Source organism: Crinia signifera, chromosome 11 (assembly GCF_055691185.1).
Source record: "Crinia signifera chromosome 11, ASM5569118v1, whole genome shotgun sequence".
NCBI classification, from domain to species: domain Eukaryota; kingdom Metazoa; phylum Chordata; class Amphibia; order Anura; family Myobatrachidae; genus Crinia; species Crinia signifera.
This window is the reverse complement of record NC_139227.1, coordinates 65,495,939-65,519,398: the sequence shown is the minus strand read 5'-3', so window position 1 is coordinate 65,519,398 and position 23,460 is coordinate 65,495,939. Positions and strand designations below refer to the sequence as shown.

The window sequence follows — 23,460 nt, the reverse complement described above, 5'->3', positions numbered from 1 at the left end:
GAGCATCCTCGGTACCCCCTAATATACTATGAGCAGCCCACCCGCTTCTATATACTTCGAGCACCCGACAGCCTCCTCCTATATACCCTGAGTAGCCGGAACCCCTTCATCTATACCCCAGGCACCCAGCACTCGCCTAACCACTGCCCTTTCTATACATGATTAGAAGCTGTGGTGGAAAGTGACATCAAGTGTCAGGATGGCCGAGCGGTCTAAGGCGCCAGACTCAAGATGAATATCTTCCCTATCTGGGTGTTCTGGTCTCCGTATGGAGGCGTGGGTTCAAATCCCACTTCTGACATGACTTTTTTTTTTTTTTTTTTCCTCCTGGTGTATGATTATATGCGGAATATCTCTGCTGTTTATATTAGTCTGAATGGCGCGGTACATTTTCCCGTTGCAATAACCCTGCGTTATTTGACTCGTTATTTTGCTAATTATGAGAAGTGTGTCCCTGCTAGCTGGGTGACAACACAGAGGGCGACCATCATCTTTGGTGCAGACATAAAGAGTTGCCACAGTTTGGTTGACCTAATGGCCTCAACTCAACCAAAATGCCCCTATAATGTAAGGTCCCCTTACATTATAATACGCCGGAAAACAGAGCAGGAGTAACTGCCGGATAGCAGCCACCCTGATCCTGCAGTCTCAAAGGAGCCAGATGTCTGGCACGATTCAAGCCAATCCTCGTTAGTATAGTGGTAAGTATCCCCGCCTGTCACGCGGGAGACCGGGGTTCGATTCCCCGACGGGGAGGCTCTAGTTTTTGTCCGAATATTTATCAAACATTTTCGTTTCTTGTTATAAACAGACACGGCACAATAGTACCCATGTTTTTTTTTTTTTTCATTATATTTCTTCTTACATAATCATGCCATGCTCTTTCATTACTGTAGTAGAACCTATAACATTATTGGTTTTATTTAGAAATATAATTACTGTTCCTACAGGTGATAACGTCAGCAATGACAATTATTACATTATGACAATTATTACAATTTAACAAAATACATCCAGAAAATGCAGAGAAAGTACAGTATGGTCTTCGTTTTCTGTGTGCAGAGGAACTGTGGTCTTTGTCTGTGGAAAACACACACATATTGTGGGTACACTATATACATTTACATACATCTGGCAGATGAGACTTTCATGGCCTGAGCAAAAGGAAGGTCCCACCGAGATTTGAACTCGGATCGCTGGATTCAAAGTCCAGAGTGCTAACCATTACACCATGGAACCAAGCATGGATCCCCACCTGACACAGTATAACCATAATACAATGTAACATTCATAATTTGCTTTTCTTGACTATGGTTAACTATGTTGTACCCATCTGCTTTGTTATACAGGTATATACCCTGCCAGTGTTTCTTCATACATCTTGGGTATTCTTCATTTCTCATTGCCACAAATAGCAGCAATAACAAATATGATAGTATTATGCAGGACCTGATAGCATCCCTCCATGTACATACTGTACATATACATTAGAGACAGGGCCAGCCCTAGCCGCACAGGAAAGTATGCACTGGAGGTAGGCGCAGCATTGGAGAGGTGCTCCACCCACTCTGCTACTATGCTGATGTGAACTGCTGCAACTGTCCACCGCTGTGCCCGTTACACTGCTGTAACAGGCAGCGTCTTCGGCAGCATTAAGCGCCCTCCTGGCTTCCATCACCTGTGAAAATATCAGTGAAAGCAGGACCTCAAAAAGGGGCAAAGCTACATGAGGTGTCGGAGCTATGCTGTAGCAGGGCTGATGTAAGTCAGGAGAGGATGAACTATCAGTCAGAATTAGATAAATATGCCACTGTATAGGTCATTGGTACGACCTCATCTAAAGTATTGTGTTCAGTTCTGGAGGCCATATCTCCAGAAGGATATAAATACATTAGAGACTGTACAAAGAAGGGCAACTAAAATGGTGCATTGCCTAAATCACAAAACGTACCAGGAAAGACTAAAAGATCTTAATATGTATACTTTAGATCAGAGAAGGGAAAGGGGGGACATGATAGAAACTTTCAAATATATCAAAGGTTTTTACAAGGTACAGGTGGGAGACATTCTTCACAGGAAGAGGAGCAGCAGAACACAAGGACATGCACTGCAACTAGAGGGAGGAAGATTCAGGGGAAATTTGAGGAAGAATTACTTCACAGAAAGAGTAGTAGATAAGTGGAATAGCCTTCCATCAGAGGTGGTAGAGGCACATACAGTACTACAATTTAAACATGCTTGGGATAGGCATATTGATATCCTTACAAAAAAATAAGGATCAAATATGGTTTGAAGTAACATGTTTAAAAAGGGGGCAGACTAGATGGGCCAAGTGGTTCTTATCTGCCGTCAAATTCTATGTTTCTATGTTACAAACGGTCTGCTGTAAGGGGCGGCCATTTTGCTCCAGCAGGAGCAACGGGACGCAGATTAGTAGATCTGCGGTCCCGACTCCCGGCCAAATACAGACCCGGCGAGGAGGCAGGGTAAGACAGGGCGGGGGAGACAGGGTTAAATTTAGGGGGGGTGCTGATATTTTCCGGGCGCAAAAATTGGTGCTACGCCACTGGCTTCTACTGTTGGCAACTGTAGGCGGTATGTATAAGCAGTACTTCTACTGTCGGCAACTGTGGATGTTATGTGTAAGCCACGCTTTTACTGTCGACAACTGTGTGCGCTATGTGAAAGCAGCACTTCTACTGTCGGCAACTGTGGGCAGGGCTGGACTGGCCATCTGGCCCGAATTTGTGCTGTGCGAGCGGCCACCAGTCTCCGACTGGTCTGCAAAAACATGGCCGCCGGCCTCCTGCTCTCAGGACATTTCTAGTGCAGGAGGCCGCTACAGAGAGAGTGGCGTTGTGGGACGGATGTAGGTGTGTGTCACCATCTGCCACCCACTTAGTGATCTTGTGACTTTATAACAAAAAATAAAGTAATGTTTGTTTGCCTTCTTCTTTTCCAAAACCTTTAAATGAACCATTCAAAAGCTAAAATTGACACCAACTGACACGTGCATCGAGTTTACGGGTGGTCAGCAGATGGGCCATTGGCTTTGCTACACCACTGACACGATATGGCTTTGAAAGATGTAATTCGCAGACATATCGCTGGTAGACACAGGCCGATGGACAACGATATATCGGCCCTTTAATTTAACAGCCAATATCAGAATCAGAATCACTTTATTGGCCATGTATACTCTCATATACTAGGATTTCTTTGTGGATACAGTGCAGCTTCAAGCATGGTACAAGAGGGATAACAGGACATACATACACTGCATCAGTTGCGCATACAAATGACAATTCACATGTTATGATTTGCAAGGTTAGACAGAGCAGTCAGGTGTTTAGATTAGCAGTATCTTAGAGTACATTGTTCAATAGCTGAAAAGCTATCGGGGAGAAGCTTTTTGCAGTTCTTGGCGACTTGGCAGGGATGGACCTGAAGCATCTACCTGATGGGAGAATATCAAACAAGCTTTGGCCAGGGTGGAGTTTGTCCCTACAATCTTCCAAGCGCACTTCTTGACCCTGCTTAAGTGTTGTTCCCTTTACAGGGGGAGGTCGGCCCCAATAATCTTCTCTGCTGTCCTCACCACTCTTTGCATGCTTCATTTGTGAGATCTCTTGACCCCTTCATACCAGATTGTAATAGAGGAGCATAGAACGGACTCCACAATAGCAGTGTAAAAGAGCCGCAGCAGCTCCTGCGGAATGTTGAATTTTTTCAGTTGCCTCAGGAAAAACAGCCGCTGTTGGGCCTTTTTGACAATGGAGATTATGTCGGCTCCCATAGGAGGGCTCCCATCTGAAGGCTCCCATCTGAGGTTGCGAGAGATTTTCATCCCAAGGAATTTGAAGGTCTCTACCCATGACACCACTCAGTTGGAAATTACTAGTGGAACCTTGACGTTCGGTTTTCTCCTGAAGCCTACTACCATCTCAACTGTTTTGATGGGGTTTAGGTCCAGGTTGTTTCTGCCACACCCAGGACCTGAGAGCCGCTCCCCCCTCCACTGTCACTACTGCTGCCGAGTGACATTCATTGTCCCCAAATGCTTTAAAAGTAGAGTAACAGTGGCATGGGCACCTTCCCTTGCTACCGCACTCTCACTGTTTCTCCTCACCCGGCGGCTCCTCAGTCAGCCTACAGAGCGCCGAGCCTAGGACACAGCGGGGGAGCGCCGATCAGCATCAGCGTGAAGCTCCCCTTCTCTGTCCTAGGCTCGGTGCTCTGCAGGCTGCACTGTACAGTCTGCCTGACTGAGGAGCCGACAAGTGAGAAATAGTGAGTGACGCAGTGTAGCGGTCACTGCATGTGGACGAGGGAGAGCAGCTGTGGACTCTACTATTAAAGCCGAGAGTGCAAGAAGGGTGCACCCGGCTCTAATCCTCCCCGTTGCTTGAGACTTGTCAGGCATCGCCGCTGGAGATCTGCCAGGCATCACTGCTGGATCCCTGGTAGGTCTCTGTCCCTGCATCCCCCCTGGTCCCTGTGTCCCCAGTCCTTGTCCCTGCACCCCCCGGTCCGTGCATCCTACCCTGTCCCTGCATCCCCCTGGTCCCTGTGTCCCCCCCGGTCCTTGTACCTGTGTACCCCCCCCCCGGTACTTGTCCCTGTGCCGCCCCCCTCCCCCCCGGTCCCTGCATCCCCCCCAGTCCTTTGTCTTCCCCTGCTCACTGTCACTGCATCATGCCCCGGTCACTGTCCCTGCATCATCCCCCGGTCCCTATCCCTGTGTTGTTCCCTGGTCCATGTCACTACATCGCCCCTGTCCCTGCGTCCCCCCTGCCCTGGTCCCTGCCTCCCCACGGTTCCTTTGTCCCCAAATTATATGTAAAGTTTGGTAAAAAAAAAATTTGGTACTTGTGAGTTATCCGGGCTGCCGATTTTTTCATCGCGCCCGAAATCGTGGGCATCGCGTCGGTCGTGGCCGTTATAAGGAGCCGCGACGCGATGCCCACGATTTCCCATAGACAGTAATGTTAAAAGACACGATGGACCCGATTTCCGACCCGATTTCCCATAGACAGTAATGTTAAAAGACGCGATGGACCCGATTTCCCATAGACAGCAATGTTAAAATAAAATGACAATATGAAATTGGCCAATATGTTTTTAAAAAAAATGTTTCATGGCCCCCCACCACCGTTAACGCCACCCCGCTATTGACGCCAACCCGAAGCGTGGCGAGCGCAGCGAGCCCGCGAGGGGCGGCGGTACGCGTCCTCCGACCTTTTCATGCCCTACTATCCACTAGGGCGTGGAGTGAGAATAGAATAGTGTGGCGAGCGCAGCGAGCCACCGAGCCCGAAGCGTGGCGAGCGCAGCGAGCCCCGCGAGGGGCCGCGGACACCTTCACAGGTATCCGCGTGCCCTTGCGGGCTTCACAGGTGTCCGCGTCCCCTCGCGGGGCTCGCTGCGCTCGCCACGCTTCGGGCTCGGTGGCTCGCTGCGCTCGCCACACTATTCTATTCTCACTCCACGCCCTAGTGGATAGTAGGGCATGAAAAGGTCGGAGGACGCGTACCGCCGCCCCTCGCGGGCTCGCTGCGCTCGCCACGCTTCGGGTTGGCGTCAATAGCGGGGTGGCGTTAACGGTGGTGGGGGGCCATGAAACATTTTTTTTTAAAACATATTGGACAATTTCATATTGTCATTTTATTTTAACATTGCTGTCTATGGGAAATCGGGTCCATCGCGTCTTTTAACATTACTGTCTATGGGAAATCGGGTCCATCGTGTCTTTTAACATTACTGTGTATAGGAAATCGTGGGCATCGCGTCGCGGCCCCTTATAACGGCCACGACCGACGCGATGCCCCCGATTTGGGGCTAAATCGCGGGCATCGCGTCGGTCGGGTGTCCTTAACTTAAGGACAAAATCGGCAGCCCGGATAACTCACAAGTACCAAAAATTTAGATCCATGTAGCATAACATAATTTTTTTCTCAATCCAATGACGTTTTTCTAAATCCGATGACGTTTTTCTCAATCCGATGTTGTTTTTCTCAATCCGATCTGGATGGCATGATGTGAATTTTGACTCAATCTGAGTGGCATAATCTGAATTTTGGCTCAATCTGGGTGGCAACATATGAATTTTGGCTCAATCTTGGTGGCAAGATGTGAATTTTGTCTCAATCTGGGTGGCATGACGTAATTTTGGCTAAATACGTGTTGCATGATGTGAATTTTGGCTCAGTCCAGGTGGCATGATGTGAATTTTGGCTCAGTCTGGGTGGCATGATGTAAATTTTGGCTCTGGGTGGCTGATTTGAATTTTGTCTCAATATGTGTTGCATAACGTAAGATTTGGCTCAATCTGCGTGGCATGACGTGAATTTTGCCACTTTCAGTTTAGCATAAAGGTTTAGCATACACAGAACGATCCTGTTTTGAGAGGCGATGGGCTGTCCTCCACATCACAAAGCACAAAAAGTATATGCTGAATGTACTTTTTGAACTAGATCGCATCTATTTCAAAATGATGCTGCTTTAGCACATTGCATATGTTTTTAACTAGGTGCGACGCAATCTAGTTAAAAATGCACGAGAACATCGCTCCATGTATGAGCACCTTAACGTGAATTCTTGCTCCATCCGGGTGGTATAATGTGATTTTTGGCTAATTCCATTTGAATTTTGGTTTATTAACGCGAGCAGGGCCTTCATACCCTTGACTGTCTGTAAATACCCAGTTTGTTGTATCACTGTCTCCTATGTAAAGGGCAACGGAATATGCTGCTATAAGAAACTGTTAATAAATAATTGTGTGTCGCTTACTGTTTAAGGAGAAAGTATTATGAGGTCTACTATTGTGTTGCATAATGTGTATAAGAGGTATATGGCATGGCACACTACACTCAAGAACACGCCCCTTTTTCTGGAGCACGCCTTAGCACATGGCAACACCCTCCACTTTTTCTATGCCCCCACTTTAAAATTTCCACTTCAATCACTGGTGGGCATTATATGTAACTTGCACTACTCTGGTCATTATGTGTAAGCTACATTACTGTGAGCATTATATATAAGGGGAACTATTGTGTGGCATAATGTGTATAAGGGACACTAGTGTGTGGTGTAATGTAAATAAGTAATACTACTTGCAGTGTAATATGAATAAGATTATGCTACTGTGTGCTGTAATTTGAAGAAAAACACTCATTGTGAGAACATACCCCCATTTTTATTGTGCGTCCCTCAAGCATGCACTCTCTCTATTATAAGGTATGGGAGGGAGGGCGCAAATTTATAGTTTGCAGGAGGGCGCACAACACCTTAGCATCGGCCCTGGCCGCACCACTGCGAAATCCTGTCCACTTCCTGTCTGTATGCAAACTCATGCACCTCTTTAATTAGGCGATGATGGTGGTGTCATCAGCAAATATTATGATTTTTACTGACTGGTCACTCGAGGTGCAGTCATTAGTGTAGAGAGAGAAGAGCAGGGAGGAGAGGACACATCCCTGTGGAGCAGGAATGGGATCATTCGGGGGGCGTGGCTTGGCGTGCATGGAGAGCAGCCACATCTACCTTCAGCTCCAGGCCCCTTCCTAAACCATCCAGCCTCCCCAGTACCCAGCCGGCCCTGCAACCTCCTGCTGCCCACCATCAATTCCCTGCACCCCGCTGGAGCGCTGGGTAAGGTCCGCGGAGTCGGGGACCCTATTTAGAGGGTCTTGCAGATTGCGGCCTACCTGCTGCCCTCAAGCCGGGGACTCGCGTGATTCCCGAGGCCGGCGGCGGCTTCCAGGACCAGCCGCGGACACGAACGGGACCCGCCGGAGGCTGGGCGACTTCCCCCTATATATAGCTTACCCCCCTGGGACCCCTCTCGCCGGCGCAGCCCCCCTCAAGCAGCGGGGACGTCCGTTATCTGCCTGGGGAGCTCTCACAGCCCGGGTCTGCTGACTCTGCAGGCGCCCGGCGGCCATCTTGGAGTCTCCCTTTACTCAGTGCACAGACTGAGCCTGCATCCTGCACCACACAGAGCCTCCCCCGCTGGCTCTGTGCCTCAGAGCTGGTCTACTGGGCACCTATATCTCGCCCAAGGTCCCAGGGTGACTGTGGAGGGTAGCAGCAGGAGCAGGGATTTCCACTGAGCTCTTCAGTTAAGTTAGACACAGGGTCCAGTGCTGCCTGCTCCAATATCCACTGTGCTGCCCATCAGCTGCAGCCATCACCCTTGCATCATTTTCCTGCCGGTTGGGGTGCCCACACTGCTGCCCATCTACATTGAGAAAGACCTTCTGGGCCAGAACAGCACACCTGACCTATCCGGATACTCCTCTCCTGCATCCACGGTCCCTGGTGCCCGGAACTGTCTGTGTGAGTACACCTAAGTAATTGTGAGCGTATCAGCCGTCCATGTACCCATGACCCTGTGACACAGTGCTGGAGTACTACCAGTGTATGTGGCCCTTGCCTACCCGGACATATGTGATGTGATGCTCTCCTTGCTACCACCCAGGTTTGCTATGACTACGCTATAGTTGACTGAGGAACCAACACTATATAACTCCAATTTATCGCCTACCTGCAGAACTTACATTAATTACCCGCTGGCTCTTGTCCACACGCAAACATGCCTTCTAAGAGAATCAAAGGCGCTTTACCACCCCCTGTATCTTTCCCGACTCAGAGAACCATTCGCACCTCCCTCACTGCGAAAGATGGACAGACCCCCACTTCACCCAGAGGGCCTGGACAAGGTAATACTACCCAACTGCCATTCTCCCTATCCGGCATTGATACCACCTCTTCTGAGCCCCTTACAGTCAAAACCCTTTGCCAAGTACTAGCGGCCTTCAAGTCAGACCTGGCTCAAGACCTTACAGCAGCCATACGGGAGGTCAAGGTTGAGCTTACAGCTATTGGAGACCGGACTGATCACCTAGAGCATAAAATACAAGAACTAATGTCCTCACACAATGACCTAATTGTGGCTCATGAACACCAGCAAGCTGAATTAGATTCCCTCCAAAATAAGATAGCAGATGTTGAGGACCGTTCCAGAAGAAACAATATCAAGATCCGAGGCATCCCAGATTCGGTCTCTAATGCGGAGTTGTTAGGTTACGTGATGTCCCTGTTTCGAAAGTTGCTACCTGCAGCGACCGATAATGAGCTGCTTATTGATCGAGTTCACCGCCTCCCAAAGCCCAGGTCCCTCTCTGCCTCGCTCTCCAGCGACACTCTGCTAAGAGTCCACTTTTTCACCACAAAAGAGCGTATTCTTCAGGCGGCTCGTGAGGCAGAGGTCTCTGATGATCTAGGGGGAATCCAGCTGTTTCCAGATTTCTCTGCATATACAATCCAGAAACGTAGAGCACTAGCCCCCATCACATCCGTACTTTGATCCAAAGAAATAAGATATAGATGGGGCTTCCCGGTTAAATTAATAATCACCTACCACAACTCCTCTTACATCGTATCTGATCTCGAAGCAGGGGTCAAATTGTTGGCCGAATGGGAGATTCCAGTTAAAATCCCAGACAAGACCGGAAGGAGACCCCCACCGCGATCTGACTGGTCTACTACTTGAACTAAAACTTTTTTTTTTTTTCTCTTTATCCTGGAACTTTTTTACTGGTCTAGATTGTTCTCTGCCAAGTTGGATTCATGCTCCGGCATGATTTCCTTTACAAGAAGTCGTGAGTTGTTATGTTGGTTCCTACTGTTACTGGTTATAGTTTCGTATCATTTGTGTTATGAAGATATTATGATCTATTGTGTAATTTTTCTTGTTAGGTCGGCCCTGGGTGGGTAGCCGACGCCACTTCCCCCAATGTTTATCCTACTGCATTTTTTTACCCCTGCAGTAGTTACACAGGCCCGATATAATGGGTCATTTTGGTTTTTCTTTCCACCCTCATCTGTGTTCTGTCTGTTGTATTATTTTTTTCTCTTTCCCTCTTTCCTTATCCTTCTACTCTTCCTCTCATACTGTCTCCCCCCACCCCCTGGGATGCCCTCAAGATATCGACCAGTTTTTATGTTCCCATGGTTAAACTGATTTCTTTAAATGTTAAGGGTTTGAATTCTCCAAATAAGCGCAGACTAGCCCTGTCCTTTTTCTTTAAACATAAGGCAGATATAGTGGCCCTCCAGGAGACCCATTTTTCGTCTCACCAGCCACCCGCCATGAAAGATCACCATTACCCCTCAGCATACTTTGCTAACGGCCCTTTCAAAAGGAATGGTGTAGCTATTCTCCTTAGAAATACAGTATCATTTGTCCTACACTCCAAAATCGCTGATAAATCTGGCCGCTACCTAATCATTACTGGGCTTCTGGACGAGAAACCCACTACTATTGTTTCATTATATGCCCCTAATTCGAATCAAGTCCCATTCCTTAGGAAATTGTGCTTACTTATTCAGAAGGTGAAAATAGGCTCATTAGTCTTGTTAGGAGACTTCAATTTAGTTGTAGATCCGAAACTGGATAAATCTCCCCCAATTAATCCTGACACTAGCAAACATCGCACCGCCCCCTCCTTGGCCCTGCGTAATCTTTTCACAGAATTTGACCTCTATGATGTATGGCGGATCCAAAACCCATCTGGTAGAGATTACACTTTTTTTTCACCGGTGCATAATTCATATTCCCGTATTGATCTTATTGTCTGTGATAAGTGGACATTACAGTCTGCGGGGGAGGTGGATATTATGCCCATATCCTGGTCGGACCATGCCCCTGTAGCATGGCGCTGGGAACTTTCTAAGCCCTTCCTACCCCCTAGACACTGGCGATTCTCCCCTCACTTGCTTTCAGATATTGCTGCAAAGAAAATAATAACTGATAGTATCTCTGCATTTATGGCTACAAACTCCCCTTCTGATACCTCTGATCCAAATTACTGGTGTGCCTTTAAAGCAGTTATTCGAGGTTCTGCCATCCAAGCCGGGGCCATGCTTAAAAAACAAGCCACACAGCTCCAAAACACGTTAGAATCTAAACTCAAGGTGGCTGAGGATAAAAACAAACGCTTCCCCACTAGGGAACTCCGTAAAGAACTGTCCGAACTCCGTAGCCAACTACAAAAACTCTTAGTTGCTAGAACCCAAGCCGCCCTGAATAGACTTAGAAAGAAATTTTATTTAGTGGGCAATAGGCCCGGAACGATGCTGGCTCGGAAACTTCGGGCCCAGCAGGCCCGCAATCGTATCAAGAGTATTGTTTCCCCTTCGGGCTCTAAACTAGCAAATCCCCTGGACATTGCCAACCAATTCGCACAGTATTACACACAGCTTTACAATTTAAATACAGATGCTTCTACTCCCCAGCCCAACCCTGCACTCATTCAGAACTTCCTTTCATCTATAAACCTACCCTCTTTGCCATTGGATAAATTAGAGGAGTTGAATGCCCCATGGTCCTCAGCCCAAATCGATATTGCCATTAACTCCCTACCAAATAATAAGGCCCCCGGACCAGACGGTTTTACTAACGAATTCTACAGAGAGTTTCGGGATTTGCTCTCCCCGATTCTGTCTAGGCTTTTTAATGAAGTGGTCCGGGTAGGTAACTTCCCTATGGAAATGCTGGAGGCTCGAATAAGTACGATCCCCAAACCAGGTAAGGACCCCACCCTATGTCAGAGCTATCGACCGATTGCTTTACTTAATGGAGACATTAAACTATACGCCAAACTAATTGCAACCCGACTTAATGTTTATTTACCCTCCCTAATACACTCTGACCAGGTGGGATTTGTGCCAGGCAGACAGGCCTCGGATAACACCCGTAGAGTCTTTAACCTGATTGACTCCCTCTCAGATAGTGAGGGCTTTCTGTTACTTTCACTAGATGCAGAGAAAGCCTTTGATAGGTTGAATTGGCTGTACATAAAGGCTGTTCTGTCCAAATTTGGTTTCAGCGGTCAAATAATGTCGGCCATTATGGCCCTATATAGCTCCCCCACAGCCCGGGTGTTTAGTAATGGCTTTCTGTCTGACACATTTCCTATATCTAACGGCACCCGTCAGGGTTGCCCCCTGTCACCGTTGATCTTTGTATTAGTAATGGAACCCCTTGCAGCTAAAGTTAGATTAGATAGCGAGTTTCCTGGATTAGTCTGTGGCCAGACCGCTCATAAGCTGTGTCTATTTGCAGACGATGTCCTTCTTTTTGTCACTGACCCCACCACCTCTCTCCCACACCTGCATGACCTTTTGTCCACGTTTAGTGCGGTTTCCTATTATAGGTTAAACACAACTAAATCTGACGCTTTGCCAATAAACTTACCCGAGACGGAGGTGGCAACCTTACGCTCTCTCTACCCATACAATTGGAACACTAAATCCATTATATATTTAGGCATCCACATCCCTCCCTCTACTTCAATGGTTTTTGATGTAAACTTACCTCCCCTCATTACCGCCCTCCAAGCTTTGACCTCATCCTGGCTCTCCTATGAAATTTCATGGCTAGGTCGCCTAGCTGCCTTCAAAATGTCTTTGCTACCAAAGCTTATGTACTTATTCAGAACGATTCCCTTCAGTTTTCCCAAGAAATACTTAGACAAATGTAAGGTTATTCTCACTAAATATCTGTGGAAATCTCATCCACCTAAGTTAGCTTACTCCCGTATGGTCCTGCCTAGACGGCGTGGGGGTTTGGCTCTTCCAGATCTGTCTGCATACCAGGATGCGTGCATCCTAGCCCAATTAAAATACTGGATAGCCACTCCCCTTACATCTCCCTGGGTTGTGCTTGAACAAACTAAATGTCCCTCATACCCCCTCGCAGATATCCTGTGGACCCCAAGGCACATAAGACCAGTAAACTTACCTCTACTCCCCTCTTCCTCCTCCGCTTTACGAACGTGGGACAAGCTGGTTTCCAAATTGCCTGACCTTAGCCCCCCTATTGCGGCATTATCAATGACAGCCATTGCTAGATTGATTCCCAACTTGAATTTAGCTCCATGGCTCAAGTGTAACATACGGGTACTGGGGGACCTCTTAGATGGGCAAACCTTGCTCACTTTTCCCCAACTTCAGGACCGATTTGCCATTCCACCCAGAGAATTATTTCATTATATCCAGATACGCCACTGGTTCCAGAGCCTGCCTCGCCCTAGTCGCACCCCTAGTGCTGTGGCCACCTGTGTACTGTCCCGTTTAACATCAGCTACGACGGGTAAGGAAATTTCTTTTTGGTATGATGTAATTGTTAATTTACCCAAATCCCTAAAATCCAATGCTCAGCTTCGCTGGGAGAAAGATCTTAACATCACATTATCTGATCCCCAATGGGAACGGATATATAGCTCATCCTTCCAGATGTCCAGATGCTTGAACCACACGGAAATGCATGTCAAACTGCTTAACAGATTGTACCTCACACCTGATAGGTTACATACCTACTGGCCATCCTGCTCCAAACTTTGCTGGAGGGCGTGCGGCGAGGTAGGCCACCTCTATCATGTGTTCTGGTCCTGCCCCTCGCTACGTAACTACTGGATAGATGTCTTTCAGCTGATCAACAAAGTTATGGGCCTCACCCTAAACCCAGCACCAGCGATAGCACTGTTACATCTCTACCCTTCTGAGGTCCCACCACATTGTAGATATCTGCTAGGACAAATATGTATTGCGGCAAGGGCCACACTAGCCCAGGCATGGAAGCAACCTTCACCTCCGCTAGTGATAAAAGTTTTTCACAAAATCCAATTCCACTTTACAATGGAGACTGAATCTGTCCCTTATTCCTCTAAACCCTCTTCCCCGATTGTGAAATGGATGGCATGGCATAAATACATAACTGATGGTGAAGGAGCTGCCCTGATGTCCCAATCCTCCAGTGTGTCCCCTCTGCAGTTCAGTCTGAATAAACCACCTGCCACATGAACGCTGTCAAGGCGGTATCTCGTAGTACATATGCCTTAATGTTTCGTCACATTGCAATATCCTCTGTGCCATTTACTGTGTTTTTTTTTTTTCTCTTCTTGTTATTGATATATATTATATATTTGTGCTATTACTGTGTGCATCCCTTGCCCATGTTATTGTCCCCTTCCCCCCTTTTCTCTTCTGTACCCCCTTTTCTTTGTTTGCTGAAAAAATTCAATAAAATATATTGATGATAAAAAAAAAGGAATGGGATCATTCGTCAGACTGCATTTAGGTCTACAGTCATTAGGTCGACCCCACTAGGTCGACTGGCAGGAAGGTCGACCTGACTTAAGGTCGACATGGGCCAAGGTCGACATGACTTAAGGTCAAATTTGCATAAAGGTCGACATGAGGAAGGTCGACTGGTCATAAGGTCGACATGGGTTTTTCACTGTTTTTTGATCCGAATGTCGACACAGTCGACATGGACACAGTTGGCAATGAGAATCGGACCCTCGCATCGCTCGCTTCGCTCGCAATGCTTCGGGCACACTATTTTATTCTCCCACCACGCCCTAGTGGATGGTAGGGCATGAAATACCGCCTGTCGGCACATGTCGGCTCAAAAAACAGTGAAAAACCCATGTCGACCTTATGACCAGTCGACCTTCCTCATGTCGACCTTTATGCAAATTCGACCTTAAGTCATGTCGACCTTGGCCCATGTCGACCTTAAGTCAGGTCGACCTTCCTGCCAGTCGACCTAGTGGGGTCGACCTAATGACTGTAGACCTAAATGCAGTCTGACGAATGACCGCATCCCGTGGAGCATCAGTGCTGAATTATGTATGGCGGATGTGAAGGCTCCGGCTTTCACCACCTGTTTCCGTGCTGTCAGGAAGTCCACAATCCAGGAGCAGGTAGATTCTGTAACTCCTAGGGAGAGAAGTTTGGGCTTTAGGATAGCGGGGGAAATTGTGTTAAATGCCAAGCTGAAGTCAATGAATAGGACCCTCGCGTAGGTGCCTGGATGATCCAGGTGTTCCATGATATAATGCAGCCCTAGGTTAACTGCATCCTTGACGCTACTGTTTGCTAGGTAAATGAACTGCAGGGGGTCGAGATGGGTGTTGGTTACTTCCCTCAGATGGTTCCGTACCAGTCTTTTGAATGCCTTCATGACCACTGATGTTAGTTTGACTGGCCTGTAGTAATTTAGATCCTTCACAGCCAACTTCTTGGGAACCTAATAATAACTGAGCGTTTGAAGCAGGCGGGGACCCTACTTGTTTCCAGTGAGGTGTTAAAGATCACAGTGAAGATGGGTGCAAGCTGCGTTGCACAGGTCTTAAGGGTAGATGGCGACACTCCATCAGGACCCACAGCCTTGCTAAGTCTGACCCTTTTCAACAAAGCTTCCACCTCCCCCTGGTCCACCTGCAAGACCTCGGAGTGTCGGTCAAGGTGGTGTGGCGGTGGAGTCCCTTACTATGGTCGAGGGGAGGGGGGTTGTGGCACTGGGCTCCTCTTTCGAATCTGCTGTAAAACTCTTTCAGCTCCTCAGCCAGTTCCTAGAGCATTGGAGTTGGGCTTTGGGCTTTCTTGTAGCTGGTTATAGCTTGCATGCTTTTCCAGACTGCCACAGGGTCGTTGGCTGAGAAGTTGTTTGTCAGCTTGCTGGTGTAGTGCTTTTTTGCCAGCCTGATTTCAGGTGTCAGGGTGTTCCTGGCATCTTTGTACTGTGCCCTATTCCCACAACTGTAGGCCTCCTCCTTGGCCCTATCCCAACCACTGTAGGCCTCCTACAGGCAAGTGTGTACGCACTGTTACAAAGGGAAAAGTGATGCAGTTTGATTCTATCTTCCTTGATAATAATATAATTGTACAATATCCCTTTATGTATACTTTCTTAGCTATTGGTTCATATCTGTCCACACTAAGGACAAGCAGTCAAAAGTTTCCGAGATACATTTTGTAAACATATGTAATTGTTACTGTCCGTTTACATTTAGTTTCTGCAGACATTGCAAAACATTTGACGTAGTCGGCAGGATTTGAACCTGCGCGGGGAAACCCCAATGGATTTCAAGTCCATCGCCTTAACCACTCGGCCACGACTACCTGACAAAAGCACATATGTGTAACAGAAAAGCCTATAAAACTATACGGAAATACTATTTTGCATTGATGTGAAGTAGTCATTAATATAAAGGCATGAAAAGAAAACTACAATATGTTTGTAATCTGTATTTTTTCTGTGTCTATTCTGTGGGTATTCTGGTTCATTCTTGGATTCACATCCTTGCGATTGAACCAGATCCTGCCTTGCAAATGGTGGTATGCCGGCCCACCAATCGCAAGGTGTATATGTTCACACTGGCTTCGAATGGATGTTTTACATAAACATCCATTCGCATGCCACTGGGACCCTCTAACATCGATCGGTCGCCAACCATCAAAAGATGTGGAAGGTGCACGCATATGCTCTGAGCAACCTTACATATGCGTGTACGCTCAGAGGGGAGTGGACAGGCAGCTGACGTCCGGTGATGTCAGCTGCCCGCCCCCTGCATGTCTGTCACGGCTGCATTAGCATGAGAATGCCCAGCATTCTCATGGGAACGCCAATGAAACGCTGGGTGTTCCCATATTATAATTGGCCACCTCATCCCCCTGCCCTGCACGCACCCCCCCATGCACCCAGCGCATGCACATGAGCAATAAAAAAACATTGTGCACATGTGAATGGACCTGAATAAGGTCCACAGTTTGGTCAGTCCACCACAGAATTCTTGGATCCCTTATTGATTCAAATTTAGTCCTCAGAACCCCAAGTAGTACATTTCCAGGTCACCCGGCAGGTGCACATCTGTATTTATCAATTTACTGATGTATTTTAAAATATTCCCATGTGGAGCTATTTATTTCACTGGCAATTCTGTGGGAAGACCTGGAAAACATTCACTGTTTAGGCTCATGAGGATTGAGTTTGAGTTCCTGTGCATACCTCCTATTGGAGAAAGGGGGCAGGTCTGGATTCTCCCCCCCAGCCAATGGTGGGGGTGGGGGGGGGGGGGGGTTGGATGCGCATGCACGTGCGTGAATATGTGCATGCGCAAGCCTTCTGCAAGTGTTACACTCGCCAGGGTGTTTGCTCAATGATGGGTAGGCATGGGGCATGCTCACAAAAACAATGGCCGTACCCCTGGATATAAAAAACAACAATAGGGACCCGCACTTCCTATTGGAGCAAATGTTCTTATCCTTTAGTAGTAGCTTTAGTAATAAATATTCCTCCTTTGTTCAATCGGATATCTTGACCTCAGAAAAAAAAAACAGAAAGAGATCTCATGGTGTAGACTCAGTGCTGATAATCTGATTATATATTTAACATGGTGAGATGCCCGTACCATATAGGGGCCTCTCCTAGGCCAAAGATCACACATAGACCGGGGGTCACACACTTATACTACTTTCAGACCACAAACCCGTGTCCGACCCTGCATTTTAAACACGGGTTTGTCCTTGCGGAGAGCCGTGTCATACCCCTTTCACACTGCACTTTAACCCGGGTTTTCCTAGGATTGGTGCTTACACACTGAACCCGGGTCCGTGCTTTAAAACCTATGTGTGTCATTAAAAATTGACTTTTTTTCTGGCTCACAATAATGATGTCACAAAGGAAATAAAAGTGAGGGGCGGAGATTGTTCACAGCATTGCAGCAGCAGCAGCATGGCAGACTTCCCTGACCTCATGGATGTTTGTGCTTTGATTCTGTGTGATTCAGGTGTTAGCATGCAGCAGAGTGTCACACTGTGCAACATGCTGTACACGTATTTCACCTGTTGCTGTGTCCTTTTATAGCCACGGGATGCCAATACCACCCCAATATTTTTGTACACCACAGCGTCCTTTACAGCGTTCCGGTGATCTGTCTGCGGATCTCCTCCTCACCCCTTATGTTGAGCAATTCCCTCACCTCCGCATCTGTCCAGATAGAGGACATATTGCTGGAAAGCAGGCTTCCAAAGTGGGTAACAGCAGGCTGTAAGTGTGGATGGTGCCTGTGTCCCGTGGTCCGCAGCTCCAGCGTGCTGCTTGATGATTTCCGGGGTCAGACTGCTGACCTCACAGAAATCCACCAATAGCGGCACTTCATAAACAGCAGTGTCGGATTACACGGGTCGGGGCCTTTCTGACCGCACATAGACACGTGTTAGAGCCATGTCCGACCCTGGTAAAGACCAGGGTTCAAAAGCCGTGTTGTTGAACACGGGTTTTCTGAGCGTGGCGCTTTCAAACCGCACCGTGACCCATGTTTAGGCCCCGCGAACACGGCAATAAGCCGTGTTCGGAGTGCGGTCTGAAAGCGGTATTATTTATCCAACTTGTCAGGTCCTTCCACATCCCTCAGAAATAAAAGTATAGAGGGGGAGAACATATATGCTTAATAGTATATTTTAATCCATAACACATACACAAATAGACGTACTGTAACTCTTTAGCCTTGTACCGTATCTATATTTTTTTAAGAGTTACGTCTGTTTGTGTTATTAATTAAAATATACTTTTTACGCTATGAGTTGCCATCACCTGTGTGGTTAGCTAGGTAATTAATAAAGCCCCGTACACACGGGGGGTATATCGCGATGAGCGATATATCGCTCAGTGTCCCGTTTGCATCAGTGACCAGAGATGGTCGCTGATGAAAAAGAAACTGCCGGGGGAGCCCGGTAGTGGAAATCAGCTGGTCGCAGGAGCATGTTCCTGCGACCAGCGATTACTACGGGGGAGAAAACGGGAGCGCGCACCCGGCGATATATCGCCGGTGCACACTCCCATCACGGGCAATATGGTCGTTCAGTGTGTGTACACAGCCTTAGAAAGGTGTTTCACCACAGGTGATGGCAATCATACATTACTAGGGAAGTCCAGGAACAGAGCATTTTTGCCATCACATGTGGTGAAACACCTTTCTTATAAATTACCTAGCTCACCACAGGTGATGGTAATCATATAATACCAGGGAAGTCCAGGAACAGAGCATCTTCTCCCTGAATGAGAGGGTCAGGTAGGCAACCTTGCATAAGAAAGGTGTTTCACCACAGGTTATGGCAATCATACATTACTATAGAGTAGACCAGTGGCAGCCAACTCCAGTCCTCGAGAGCTACCAACAGTTCACATTTTCCAGACAACTTAGCTGCTGCAAAAGTGCACTCATCATCGCTAACACATTTTAAAGATCCACAGGTGGAGCTAATTACTTCACTTGTGATTCTGTGAGGAGATCTGGAAAATGGACACTACTCACCAGGCACCGCCGTCATCATCAGACAGCGACCAGCGGCTGCAGCTGGTTGCAAAGTGCAGTATCGCCCAGAACAAATATGGCCGCCGCATATGTGCATATAATATATGCATATATGCGGCGGCCATATTTGTTTTAGGCAATGCTGCTGTTTGTGACCAGGCTGCAGCCGCATTGTACCGGCAGCCCTGGAACCAAGGTAGGCGGCCCATCCGGAGGGACATCTGGTCCGGCCCACCGGAAATGGCCCGGTTTCCCGGTGGGCCAATCTGCCTCTGGTAAGTGGGAAGTTCAGGAACAGAGCATTTGTCCCTCCTGGAAAGGGTAATGTTGCGAGGTATATGATCGCAGAAGCAAGCTCCTGCGACCAGCGACCATTAGGAGACTGAATTAATTGCTGCATCACAAACAAATCACTGACAATATGGTCGCTCTGCGACCATATTGCCAGAGATATTGCACCATGTGTACACCATGTGTACACAGCTTTACTCCAATGTGCTGCAGAGTGGGATACTTTTGATTACATTTGGAACCCCCCCCCCCCCCTCTAAAAATCCTGCATTTGCCACTGCACTCTGGGATGTGATGTAGAGGCTCCACTAGAGCTGATGTGTAAATATTATAAATATGATGTGTAAATATCAAGAGAAATCCCCAGATTGTGTTGTGGGGAAAGCAGTTACATTTCACATGGTTACAAATCCCATTCACTTGCTTATATTGTATCTTTGCAAGTGAATTGTTACTTTTTGCTTGTGTGAAAGAATTTCTATGTACAAGTATAATTAAAAACAGAAAGAATATAAACCTACTGTTTTACATGACTGACTTTCATTTTAATTCAGTATAACACGCCCTCAATGCTTTCACCACGGACACTTTCCTATGGTCACAACTTCATGGTACTCTGCTGCCACCTAGCGTTCATGTGATATAATGGTCTCGCTCTGCAGCCTCGCTGATCCTTACACCTTTCCTGCAGAGATAATAGCAGCGGAATTCTGTATATATGGAAAGTGGTGTCAGTGTAGCCACACTTCGTGCATCATCATGTACTGTACTTTGCTTGTATTAGGTATAGTGAGTAGATAATCCTTTAATGTCAGGATGGCCGAGTGGTCTAAGGCGCCAGACTCAAGATCACATCTTCCCTGATTGGGTGTTCTGGTCTCCGAATGGAGGCGTGGGTTCAAATCCCACTTCTGACAGTCCTTTTCTCTTTTTCCCCAGTATATTAATTATATGAAATACTATAACCATCGATAGATAGACTTTACCATCGATGGACAAAAATGTGAGAAAACAGTGAAGCGAGACCATCGTTATCTGAGTGTTGTGTATAGGCAGGCCCATACAGGTGTAGATTAGGTTGACCACTATTGGTCGACAGGAGAAAAGGTTGACACAGGATTTTTTTTTACATGCTCTAGGTCTACTTGAACAAAAGGTTGACGCAAGCATTAGGTCGACATGGGCAAAGTCAACAGTCAAAAGGTCAACATGGGGTTTCGCGCATGGTGCTTTGCTGCGCTTAGTACACTATTTTATTCTCCCACCACGCATCGGCACATGTCTGCTCAAAAAAACAGTGAAAAAACCCATGTTGACCTTTTGACTGTCGACCTTGCCCATGTCGACCTAACACTATCCTTCCCTCCCCACAGTCTAACCAATGCCCCTTCACCCCTACCGCGGCAGCCAGTGGTGGCTCCTGCTATAGGGATACAGCCCCTCCAATTAAAATCAAAATACCAGAGACACAGACAGACAGCACCAGAGCTCCGGTGCTTCCTCCCACAAGCACCCCCTCCCCCCTACCTCTGGAGCTCTGATGCTGGCTGTCTGTGTCTCTGACATGCTGGTAACCTCCTCTCACCAGCATACCTCCCAACTAATGACGTACGCGATGCGGGACACTGCTGCCGCGCGCCGGAAATTTCGGGTGCGTGGCTTATTTCTGGGGCGTGGCCTATACTCGCGGCTCACCCGCGAGGCCACGCCCCCATTTTGCCGCTATGGGGGCATAACCCAGAGGCTCTGTGAGCCTCTAGCCATGCCCCCAGCCCCCAGCGTTTATTCCCCGCTGCTTAGCAGCTGACAGGGGGGACTCCCAACAGCCCCTCCACACCGCGGGACACTGCCGCCCGCAGGTGGGACAGCGGGACAGGCCCTGACAATCGGGACTGTCCCGCTGAAATCGGGACTGTTGGGAGGTATGCACCAGGCTCCATGAAGCAGCAGGGCAGACACAGCAACAGCCCAATCCTGTAGGGAGGAGATCAGCATGTAGTAGATTCCTATTAGAAGCTGCTACTGCAGTGCTAATCCAGTAGCGCACGCAGGGGGGGTTTCTGAGTACCCAGAAACCCCCCCCCCCAGGAGTCTAAGGGCCCTAGGCTGAAAGCTGAGGGTCTCCTCTTTCCATGGGTACAAGAATTTTAAAAATCAGCCCTTGGGAACCGGAGATATCTGATTCAAAGCAGTAGTCCCCAGTACCATTTGGTAGGTGGGATTCTCTAGTTTTTAATTCAATTAAAATCTAAGAAATCTAGTTCCGGGAACTGGAGATATCTGCAGTCAAGCAAGCTGTCCTCCCACCAGAAAATTATGAATAATAAGCCTACTCCACTATATATATTTATTATTATCATTTATATACATTTGGTCTATCTATAATACTTTATCTGACCTGGCATATACTGTGTCACCTAAGTGTCCATCTCCGTGCTTGCTCCGCCCCTCTGGAAACCCCCTTCTGAAAATCCTGCGTTTGCCCCTGTAATCATACACAGAGCTGGAAACTCCTCCCTCTCTTGGACTGCCAGTACATGGAGCGATGACAGCAATAGCTTCTAACAGGAAGCCATATCTAATGCTATGCTATGCTATTCGCCAGAGCTACAGTGCTTCCATGGGCTGCTGTCTGTGCAGCCCAGAAGCAATTCCTCTGCAGTGAGCATGCCCGGACTTCAGTGAGTCCCTCAGTGTGATGCAGCTGAAGGAAGATATGCACTGCACCAGAGAGGTGCATGGAAGTTTATTTTAATAATATTTGTGTGAAGATCTTTATTAAGAGTATCATTTTGTGTACTTTAATTAATATTAAAGTTATTAAAAGTGTGTATTTTGCTCTGTAACTGTGTTTGTGTGCATATGCGTACATCATTTATTTACAGTAAATGCACACAAACACTAGTACAGTGCAAATCAAACTAATAACCTGCAAATAATTGATGACTGTTTGCAATAAGCAGTACCCAGGAAATTGCAGCCCCCCTTAAGTCTAAATGCAGAAGCCGCCACTGCCAGCAGCCTAACCCTATCCACCCCTAGTCCCTAATTGTATTTATTTATTTACAGTTTCTTATATAGCGCAGCATATTCCGTTGTGCTTTACAATTGGAAACAACAGTGATTAAACAGACTGGGTAGATACAAACGGACATGGAGGTAGGAGGGCCCTGCTCGCAAGCTTACCTGTCTCCCCTACATGAATGCTCCCTGGCATTCCTGTGCTGACATCCTGTTTGATGTTCTGTTGCCGGTACTCCCAGCATCAGTCAGGTGTATGGCATCCTGACCGCTGGGATACTGAATGCATCCCATCTTCACCGACCACACTGACCACTGTGTAGGAGTGGATGGTGTGCAGGTCTGCCAAGGCTTACAGCAGATCCGAGTGTAACAGGGGAGACGCGGGCAAAAATGGAAGGGTGGGGGGGGGGGGTCTGTGACCCTCAGAAAAAAATACATTAAAAACTTAGGGGAAAGTCTACTTGTATTGGGTCCTAAAGCTGATCATTTTAATTTCTTATCACTGCTATTCATGGCCGTAAGAAATAGTGATGTACTATTGTACACTAGGGCCGGCGCCACCACTAGGCAGAGCTAGGCATTTGCCTAGGGCGCCGGCCACTGGAGGGCGGTAATGAGCCGCCTAGGAGAGGTACCATAGAGGTACCATAGAAAGCCGGGAGCAGGACAGGTTAGACAGTGGGCTTCCCTCTCCCTCCCCCCATTGCAGTATCGCCTGCAATCCCCCCCCCCCCCCCCGAAGCGCCGGCTGCAGTATCGCCCGGACCCCCCCTCCTCCCGGAGCGTGGCCGCCCGCCGCAGTATCGCTTGCTCGCTCACACCCACCCCCCCCCCGTAGCGCGCGGGGTGCATTGGGCGGCGGGCGGAGGATTTGCCTGGGGCGGAGGGGAGGCTTGCACCAGCCCTGTTGTACACATGCGGGATGTTCCTACAGACCCCCATATTTATAACTGTACAATTGCTGACCTTTGGGCTATGA

General features: G+C 47.8%; 5 non-coding genes across 5 annotated transcripts; 3 read left to right on the top strand and 2 right to left on the bottom strand.

The window, feature by feature from the left end:
- The first annotated feature begins 193 nt into the window (after nt 1-193).
- On the top strand, nt 194-301 carry TRNAL-CAA (transfer RNA leucine (anticodon CAA)). Its single transcript has 2 exons — nt 194-231; nt 256-301. It is a non-coding gene; the product is annotated as a tRNA-Leu (tRNA).
- Nucleotides 302-684: 383 nt separating this feature from the next.
- TRNAD-GUC (transfer RNA aspartic acid (anticodon GUC)) lies at nt 685-756 on the top strand. Its single transcript has one exon. It is a non-coding gene; the product is annotated as a tRNA-Asp (tRNA).
- Nucleotides 757-1,167: 411 nt separating this feature from the next.
- On the bottom strand, nt 1,168-1,239 carry TRNAQ-UUG (transfer RNA glutamine (anticodon UUG)). Its single transcript has one exon. It is a non-coding gene; the product is annotated as a tRNA-Gln (tRNA).
- A 14,651-nt stretch (nt 1,240-15,890) lies between these two features.
- On the bottom strand, nt 15,891-15,972 carry TRNAS-UGA (transfer RNA serine (anticodon UGA)). Its single transcript has one exon. It is a non-coding gene; the product is annotated as a tRNA-Ser (tRNA).
- A 4,295-nt stretch (nt 15,973-20,267) lies between these two features.
- TRNAL-CAA (transfer RNA leucine (anticodon CAA)) lies at nt 20,268-20,374 on the top strand. The gene is made up of 2 exons: nt 20,268-20,305; nt 20,329-20,374. It is a non-coding gene; the product is annotated as a tRNA-Leu (tRNA).
- Nucleotides 20,375-23,460: the final 3,086 nt, after the last annotated feature.